Source organism: Neoarius graeffei, chromosome 22, assembly GCF_027579695.1.
Source record: "Neoarius graeffei isolate fNeoGra1 chromosome 22, fNeoGra1.pri, whole genome shotgun sequence".
NCBI classification, from domain to species: Eukaryota; Metazoa; Chordata; class Actinopteri; order Siluriformes; family Ariidae; genus Neoarius; species Neoarius graeffei.
Window position 1 is genome coordinate 12,653,401 of NC_083590.1, and position 10,375 is coordinate 12,663,775.

The 10,375-nt window shown below is 41.2% G+C and overlaps 1 pseudogene; it reads left to right on the forward strand.

Moving 5' to 3' along the window:
• Positions 1 to 10,068, forward strand: part of LOC132870280 (zinc finger protein Gfi-1b-like) — a 33,699-nt pseudogene extending 23,631 nt beyond the window's left edge.
• The last annotated feature ends 307 nt before the right edge of the window (positions 10,069 to 10,375 follow it).

Sequence of the window (10,375 nt, forward strand, 5' to 3'; positions counted from 1 at the left end):
AGGATGAGGGAATGAGAGGATGAGAATATGAGGGAATTGGGATATGAGAGGATGAGGGAATGAGGGGGAGAGAGGGTGAGGGTATGAGAGGACAAGAATATGAGGGGATTAGGGGATGAGAGGATGGGGGGTCAAGATGAGGGGGGTCAGAGGACGAGGGAATGAGGGGTTGAGAGGATGATGGAATGAGAGGATTAAGGGATGAGAGGATGAGGGGGGTCAGAGGAAGAGGGAATGAGGGGGAGAGAGGATGACGGAATGAGAGGATTAGGCGATGAGAGGATGAGGGAGGTCAGAGGATGGGGGGTCAGAGGACGGGGGATGAGGGGGTGAGAGGATGACGGGAAGACGGCATGAGAGGGTTCAGATGACGAGGGGATGAGAGGATGACGTAATGAGAGGATTAGGGTATGAGAGGACGAGGGAATGAAGGGATTAGGGTATGAGAGGATGTGGTTATGAGGGGATGAGAGGAGGAGAAGATGAGGGGATGAGATGTGGGTATAAGGAGAGGAGGGAATGAGGGAGTAAGAGAATGAGGTGTGTATGGGGAGGAGAGGATGATGGAATGAGAGGATGAGAAGAGGAGGGTATTAGGATGAGGGTATGAGAGGAGGTGAGATGATTGAGGGATGAGGGTGTGAGAGGATGAGATGAAAGAATGAGGGGATAAGAGGATGAGGACAAGAGGACTAGGGGGTGAGGGGAGGAGAGGATGAGAAGATGGGGAGATTAGGGGGTGAGAGTGTGAGGGAATTAGGGGATGAGAAGATGAGGGGGTGAGGAGAGGATGAGGAAATGAGAGAATGGGGGTATGAGAGGATGAGGGGCTAAGAGGATGAGGGAATGAGGTGCTAAGAAGATGAGAGTATGTGGGTATGTATGAGAGGATATGTGTATGAGAAGATGAAGGGACGAGGGGTGAGTCAGTAACGCTGCTCCTGGCTGATGCCTCACTGCATGTGCTCCTGTAGATAAGGAGGCAGGTGAAAGTGAGTGCCCCCTGGTGTCCACCCTGAGCCACACCCCCAGCTCTCACAGCGAGCAGAAACTGGAGTCACTGGTGCAGGTGCTGCTGAGCCACAGACTGCAGCACAACTCCAACACTCCACTGTGCAAACGTCCACTCTGTGAGAAGGTGAGACCCTCTCTACACAACTCTGTACAACTACAAGTCTACACAACTCTACAAAAGTGTACAACTCTACTCAAATCTGTACAAAAACAAAAATCTACAACACTTTGCACAACTACAAAAGTCTACACAACAGTGTACAATGCAACATGACTCAACACAACTCTGTACAACTACCAAACTACACAACGCAACACAATTCTGTCCAACTCTACACAATTCTGTATAACTACAATGCTCAACACAACCTTGTACAGTTCTACACAATTCAGTACAGCAAAAAAACTCTACAACTTGACATCTCTACAACTCTACAGAACTATGTCCAACTCTACAGAACTGTGTACAACTACAAAACTATACAACTCTACACAACACTGTTCAATTCTACACAATTATGTACAACTACAAAATTCTACAAAACTCAACACAACTCTATACAACCGGACAACGCTACACAACAGTGTACATCTCTACACAATTCTGTACAACTACAAAACTCAACACAACGCCATACAACTCTACACAGATAAATAACTATACACAACTCTATACAGTTCAGAAAACTACACAATTCGACACAGCTCAACACAATCCTTTACAACTCTACAGAACTCCACAACTCTGTACGACTCTGCACAATTATACACAACTCCTCACAACTGTACAGAACCCTACACAAGTCCTGCACAACTATGTAGAACACTTCAGAACTCTGTAAAACTCTATGCTTATAACTCGAGCTTTAACATTTATTTCTACCTTTTCAGCAATTTTTAGAATTCTTAGGAACTTTTCACAATCTTTTTTCTTTCAGAACTTTTGAAAGTGTTTGGACAATCTTTAGAATTCTTTAAAAAAATTGGTTTAAGTTTATTTTTACAAGATTCTGCAATTACTTTAGAACTTTTCAGCAAATCATTAGAATTTCTTTAGAATTAAAAAAGCCTTTTCAGGATTTATTAAATCTTACTAGAACTCTTTACAACTTTTACCAACACGTTGATCTTTGATCTTCTCCAAACTATTGTTTAGGACACTTTTAGAATTGTTCGGAGTTCATCAAAGCTTTTTGTTTTCTCTGATCCGTGATGACCCAGTAGAAAGCTTTCCCAAGCCTTCAGCTTTAACTTTAATAAAGAATTGTGTTTGATGTCCTCAGCGTGTCTCAGGTGATGTCCTCAGCCGTGGGTTTAGTGACTCACCTGCGCAGGTCTCACATCAACAGAGCTGCTGTTCCACTGACTGGGTTTGGTTTCAACACACAGCATCATGGGCTCCGACCTCCTGCTAGCCTCTATGGCAGGGCTAAAGTAAGGCACACCTGTGGGTGTGTGTTGTAGTCATATGATGTTAGGATGTGAATCTTTCCAGAATTAGCAAGGTCTGTTAGCTTAATAAATGTGTTTTAGGATCGCAGTTTTGTCGGTAAGCTGTGTGAGAAGGTGTTTAAATGCTCATCGACTCTCTCCACTCACCTGCTGATCCACTCCAACACTCTGCCTTACTCCTGTCAATACTGCGGCAAGAGATTCCACCAGAAATCTGACATGAAGAAACACACCTTCATACACACTGGTCTCTCTCTCTCTCACACACGCACACACAAATGTAGCTAGCTAATGTGTTCACAGAAAATTTGCTAGCTACCTATTTGCACAGGAAATCAGCTAGTTACCTTAGCTGCCTTGTAAATAAAGCTAACAAGTATTAAAGATAATTCTGACACAAGCTAACTGTTATCAGAGTAAATTGACTTGCTAATTTGGCTAGTTAGAAAACCTATCTTTCAAACTGTCTTTAGTTATTTAGAACCTAGCTTGATTGGCTTTAATCAAGACAATACAGATAAAATGAAAAGCAGCTAGCTAATATTTTCAGTGAAAATAATCTGGATAACTTCTAGTAATTCTTCACAAATTATCTGACACAAATTCACAAATTAAATGAAGCTGATGTTTCTTCAAGCATTCAAGACAACAGGAGCACAAACCTGTGTAGCTAATGTTTCCAGAGCAAAGTGGCTAACTAACTTAGCTAGTGATTCTTCTTAATAACTCTTTCTAGTTACTTTAGCTGTCTAGTTAATGATAATTCACAGACACAAGCTAGCATAACATACCTCATGTTTCCAAGGAAAACTAGCTAGCTAACTTAGCTAAGGAGTCTTTGAGGAGCGCTTCAGACGCTATCAGGGTAGGCTACTGTTTGCACAGAAAACTGCCTGGCTAACTCAGCTAGCTAGCAAACGTAGTCAATAAGAATAATTCTCTAATCAATCACGATAATCACATAAAATGTACCGTAGCTGAGAATTAGATAGCTTGTATAGTGATTCTAGAGCACTAGTGTGACTCAAGAACATTTTTTGGCTAATAATAAATAAAATACAAGCACAAGCTAAGATAAGTGCTTAGTGATTCTTTGAATAATTTACACTGTACATGCACTAGCTAACGTAGCTCGCTAACGTTGTTTGAAATGGCTTGCTAGCTTGCAGTGTCCCAATGTTAGGACAACAATAACAAAAAGGTTGTTGGTTCAGAGTCTCCAATTCCCTGTAAAATACACATGAAATGTCAGGAGGAATGAAGACCGGAACCACACATTTCTCTTCCCAATTTTCCTCTCATTTATTACAGAATGTCAGAAAACATGGAATAAACATTCAAAATCTTCCCTGGTGCGTGAATGTATCTTTGTTCCAATGTCCATGGTTTGGTTTAGCGTCCTTACATTGCTGCAATAATGTACGTCAGTAGGTTTTGGGGGGTTTTGATCTTCCCATTAACTCATGTTCACCACACTCAGGAACCACTGCTAGGTTACATGTGACATTAGTATTTGTTGAAGTGTACCTTCTCAGCGTCTGTGCTGATCACATAGCTACTACCACATAGTGCAATTAACTCAGCTAGAAGCTACACTCCTCATATACTGAGGGGCGGTCCTGGGGGCAGTCCGACCGGGCAGCCGCCCGGGGCGGCATCGCGGGGTGGCAGGAGCGTGGGCGTGAAAAAAAAAAAAAGGGTCCCAAAAAAAAAAAACAGAAAAAAACAAGACGGGCGGGGGGAGATAGATCTAATGGATAGGAAAAGGTCAAAGCCATCAGGTGCCCAATTCCGGAAGAAAAGGAAAGAAGAGGAGGAGAAACGAGCAAAAGAAAAAGGTATGCTTTATGAATCAGTTTCAGTGAGTGACATGAATTAGTGCCCTAATTAGCCTTATATTATTGATGCTTGCTAAGTCGGACGACCTGGCCTGGCCTGCCCCCCAACACCAAATTAATTTCAGCATAACGATTAGGCTTTGCAACAAAACGTTTAAAGTTATTGCTGTCATTGCCTTGGGTTAACGTTGGGCTCTGTATAGAGTGCTTCGAGATCAGCGCGCACCCGGCGGCGGCCATATTGGAAGTCAAAGGTCGCTGTGTCAGTGCATTGTTGTTGTCCAGCGAAGCAATAAGGGGTGACAATGCCGAAAACGTGTGTCATTGTTGGCTGTAGTAGCCTGGGGGAAAAGGGTGGCAAAAGCTTCTACAGACTCCCTAAAGTTGTGACTAACCAGGGAATTGCAGCACAGGAGAAAAGCGAGCGGAGGAGACGACAGTGGCTGGCTGCCATCAACCGATCAAATTTAGGACAACTTGACTGTATCCGGATTTGTTCTGATCACTTTGTGACAGGTAGGTTAATATTGTCTTGAATTTCATAGTTACTAAAATAGTTACTAAAATAGTTATTTTAATATCATAGTTACCGGTAGCATCCAGTATGCCGGCTGTTGTGTGACTGTTGTTCTTTCCCTCAGTCTCGTGACCGCTTCAACATAAAACAACAGGGACGCAACATGGGAGCAACATTCTCCAAGTCCAGCAATGCAGTTGCAATGTGCACACAAAATAGCATGTCTCTTGTCAACTATTATCCAGGAGTGTAGACTAGGCTGGGATAGTCTCTGCAAGTGTAACACTTTCCCTCTGATCACTTTTGTCTCTCCGTCTTCAGCAGTAAACACCGACACATCGCAGACCCAACCGGACACACATCTATCATATGCTTCCATGCTCTTGTAGTTCTGGAAATCCTTTAGTTCACAAAATGGACTTGGGTGAAACACTAGATAGTTCACAAGATCTATGTATGTTAAATGCGGCAACAAGCTGGGGTCAGCTTTCCATTCCTTCTCACTAACAGTGTATGGATCTACATTCCCAATGAAACGTACCTTCTCAGCATAACGCTCCCGTGCCTGCTTATCCAAACTTTCACAGTAGTGCTCCATCACTTCAGATGTCTAAATTCTTAAAAAATCAAAGCTTCTAAGCCCTCTAACGCAGAAACGAATCGCTAAATGTGTACTCTATGATGTGTACTCTATGCGCGCTCTGGCCCGAGTGACTTCCAAGATGGCCGCGCACGCGCAGTGTTACTATTTTTAGCATCATCTCGGAGCCCTCTATTAGCCAACAGAATGTTAACATTTTTACATGGTCGTTTAAACATTTCTCGTCGTGTGTTGTACGTCGCGAACACGGCCCGTTATAAATTTGCTGTTACCAGAATGGCAATGATCAAGTCGTAATGTATTACTTAAGACTCTGTGTAATGTCATAGTAGTGTAGTACTATGGTAGTAAAGTCTTTTTGATGACTAGTACAACGTTCCGCTGGCGGGATTGTGCATATTATGGGGCTATGACAAGTTAGGCACACACACACACACAGAAACACTAATGCCTATATCCCAATGTTTATTTCAAATTAAAAATGGCAGCTTATGCGGTGACACAGCAATCTCATATGAAGACATTGTGGAAGAATTTGCATCCAGGAAGGCCAGAAAAGCCAACTTTTAGGTTGTGCTTTCACTTTTGCATCCTGAATATAATTGCCACTTAAATGTATATAGACTGTTTTCCTCTTACTTCTTTTGCACGTCTTGTTATTTATGACAAATTATAGTGGTTTGCCATTTTTGCCACTTTAAAGAGTGTTAACTTCTTCATTTGTTACTTCTTGTTATTTATGATACACAATATTGTTTGTTATTTCTTCTTATGTGTACAGTAATATGTATAGGATTTACCTCTTCTCTGTCGTTAGTTCATTTATTTATGATACATGATTGCGTTTTACCATTTTTGCCACTTTAATGTATAGTATTTTTAGATCTTTTGTCACTTCATGTTATTCTGTAATTGTGATTGTTTAACTGTTTAGCTTCTTTTGTTATTTATATGGTGCGACTTTAATGGAGGTTTAAGTCTTCTTGTTAATAATAATGGTGAATGGTACTCTATGATAATTCATTGTGCACTCTGTTGGTAAAACTGACTGACTTGTGCAATATTTTGACCATCGGGTGGTGCTGTAGTGCAATTGTGCTTTCTTAAATAGCTGTGGATAGCTGTAATGCGAAGTCATTGAGTCTTTTTGTTTATTGTTTATCTTTTATTGTTTATCTTTGTATTTTTTATTGCACTAGTCATTAAAACTGGAAATTTGTTCTTGAAAATAGCTGTTGTGAGTTTGTGTATGGGGTCGTGTGTGTTCTGGACAAAGTTAGTGTTTTCTTAGGTGGTGAGTGGGAGGTGGTTGTCGGGTTGGGCCGGGGGGGCGCCAGCAGGGGGTTTTGCCTGGGGAGTAAATCACTCTAGGATCGCCACTGCATATACTGTTATCTGAGTAGCAAATAAACACGCATACATAAAATACACTGAGAAACATAAATGAACCTACATGTGTGTTGTAAGCTACTTTAAGTAGTCTAAGGCTGTTTTTATGTCTCAAAACACTCGATGTGTCACATAGGGAATGTCAATTAACTTCAAATATTAGTATGGGTCAAACTCTCAAAATGGAAAATCTACATCTTTAAAGGAGATACGCAGAGCCTTTATTTTTAAATAAATTTCTGAGTGGATAGTATCTCCATCCTTGACTCTTGTATGCTGCATAAATGGGAATAATTTTTTTTTTTTGAGAGTTAAAATCGACCTCAAAGTTGGCATTCGAGCTGCCTCGCTGAGCCAGCCAGCCCTGAGTGCGTGACATCACTGCGGTAACCGGTTATAAGGCCGAGGCCTTTGACAGCTATAGACCAACATCATATGAATAAAAATTTATGGTGAAAGTAAGAAATACCGTTACCGACTTGCTCAACTCGGACTGATTTGACTTCATTGATTGTGGGTTGACTCTCATTAAAACAGGATAGGTGCTATAACTTATGCAACATACACGTACATGCATGCATTTTCACTGATAAAATGTAAAAGGCTCATTAAATAATCAGATGAACTGAGACAATCACATTCTGAAGCAAATTAAATAATCTTATACCGCTAACTTAAACACACAATACAAGTTACATGTATTAATCTAAATGCAGGTAAACAATGTGGCTGTGTATTCCGCCATTACTGCTGGGCTCAGGCAATTACTAAAGCCTGGGATGGAACAGGATGTCACCGGTTTTAGCAACGACTGCAGGGAGGTCACTGAAAGAGCGATATGTCCCGTCACATTCCATCCCGGGTTATAGTAACAACCCTCGGCTCACTCCGGGAGGACTGGTGCCACTGAACTCACTTTTATTTTAAAAAAATAAATAAAATAAATACTTTCCTTTTCTTGTAGTTTTCTTTTTCTTTAACTGTTGGTACTGCACCATCTTTCAATATGGGCTTATGGTCAACACTCCTCAACAGATCAGAGGTCTCATATGAGTCTTCAGTAAAATGTGCAGAGCAGAGGAGAGACCACTTCGTAGGCGCCCAATGTGCCCGTGAACTTCTCACAAAACGCGTCCAAATCTTCGCAGTTTGAACATTCTTGGGCCATGAATGCAACGTAAATCCACCTTCTGTCGTGTTCCTGCACCAGCCAAAAACACATCTCCGTGGCATGGTGATAAATTAGCTCAAAATGGAGGATCAGAGTTGCAGTCAGCTCTGTGTTTTAGTATAGCGGAAATGGCGATGAGACTGATAGCCTTCCTGCTGTGACGTTACGGACGTCAACGTCATTCACTCAGACCGCTACCTATATAAATCACTTTAATCATAAAAATTACTATATTAGATTTATTATTAGTGCTTTAAACTATTCCTGTGCCATTCTTGAGGTCTCAAGGCATTTGTAAACGAAAGTGAGGCCATGGCTCTGTGTATATGCTTTAAGATTAAACAGAACAGAAATAACTTGAGTGTTCAGGGCCATAGCATTGAAAATTTTGCTATTTTTAATGTACACAGTGACAATAATATTAATAATGTGTTTTTAACCCCATAAAAGTGTAAACATTGTCTGTGACTCATGGTTAAACAGTCGCCATTTCCCTGAGAGTGCTATTACACGTAGCTTTTACAATCAGTTTTTAACTCCTTACAATACACTCTGATTTACTGACAAGACTCATTCCGGTTGCGATACATAAAGTTTAGCTTTAGGAGGTAGTTATTTGTGATTTTTTTTTTTTTATACAGTGTACCAACCTGTAAAATCCACATGAAATGTCAGGAGGAATGAAGACTGGAATCACACGTTCCTCTTCCCAATTTTCCTCTGAGGAGAGGGCAGAACCTCCCACCTTAGAAAACCCAGGCACAGCGCATCTGTACACACTGGTTCTGCTCTCCTCTTTCCTACTAATTTAAGGATTCTCCTCTCCAGAAAAGTAATTACTTTCTTTGGGCATAAATTTCATTACTGAAATGTTTTTTTCCTCTCCCATTTAGCTAGCAAAAAGAAGTGCTCAAAAATAATAAACAAACAATAATTCCCAAAGTAAACACAAAAATGGTCACATCTTTTGAGTGTATCACACTAGCAATTGATTTCTTTAGTAATTCAGACTGTAAATGAAAGCGGCCTAGCTAGCTAGCTGCCTAGCAAATACAGCGACTGATTCTTCAAGTATTCCAGACACACAGCTCCACTGATACAGAAACAGGAAGTGTTTCACCACATCACTAGAATCAACTGCTGGATGCTGCATTTATGAGAATATGTTCACATTTTTCATCTTTTTTGCAGTCCAGTTTTCATCAAATCATGTGCTCTGATTGGCTTGTGAGCGGTCTGGAATCCTACGATCTGGACCCCGGTTACGGACCTTAGGTGACTTGGTTGTTCACAACAACAACAAACATAGTAGCAATTTTTTGTCAACATTTATTTTCACATTTCTCAGTATAATAGCATTAATTTTACAGCATGGATAGCGATAACAAGTATTCACAGTTAAAGCACCTGGTTTTGTGTCACCCAGATCAAGTTTTTTATTTTTGGAAAATTCCAAGCAGTTTGTCAAACAGGTTTTTGACGAGCTTGTAGCAGGTTTGTTCTAAATATGGTTTCCCTTTCGGGCGCTCTCATTTTCTGTTAGAATTTGGTAAAGAAAAAAATAAATATATTATTTACCAGCTTAAGGTTGGTCCATATCATGAAATACCGTGACCTCAGCCTTGAAAATACTGACCTCGGCCCAGAGGCCTCAGGCAGTATTTTCAAGACCTCTGTCATGGTATTTCACAATATGGACCTCCCAGCTGGTAATGGGGCCGAGGTCAGTATTTTCAAGGCCGAAGTCACGGTATTTCACGATACGGACCTCCCAGCTGGTAAATAACATATAATGTCCTTAGACTAGTGTTAATATGAGTATGGTGATGAATCTTTGTGATGAAGCTTTCAGCGACCTGTCTGTGTCTCAGAGTGCCTTTTCTTCTTCTCTTATTGCGTTTTCTGTCTGTCGCTGACAGGTGAGAAGGCGTTCAGCCAGAGCTCCAACCTGATCACTCACAGCAGGAAGCACAGCAACTACAGACCGTTCCGCTGCCTGCACTGCCTGCTTGGCTTCCAGAGGAAACTGGACCCGCAGCGACACCTCGAACGCACTGCAGCAGCAGCATTTTTTTTTTTAAATTAGATGTGCTCTTAATGAATATGCAAATAAAAACAACATGGATAAACGTCTCTGAGACATGTGAAGTCAATCGATGACATCTTTCAGAACTGCAGTGTCACAAGGCAGCGTAACACACTCAGAGGAAAGGGCTATCTTCCCTCTTCTACATACATCAGCACACAGACACGCGTGATTGGCTAGTGTCACTGTGATTGACAGGAGAGACAAAGAGGATGTCCCACCCACCCAGAGAGGTGTTTTTGTTTGCTTATTTATTTGTTTGGCTACCACAGAAACCACCACACTGTAAATAAGATGACTGTCGTGT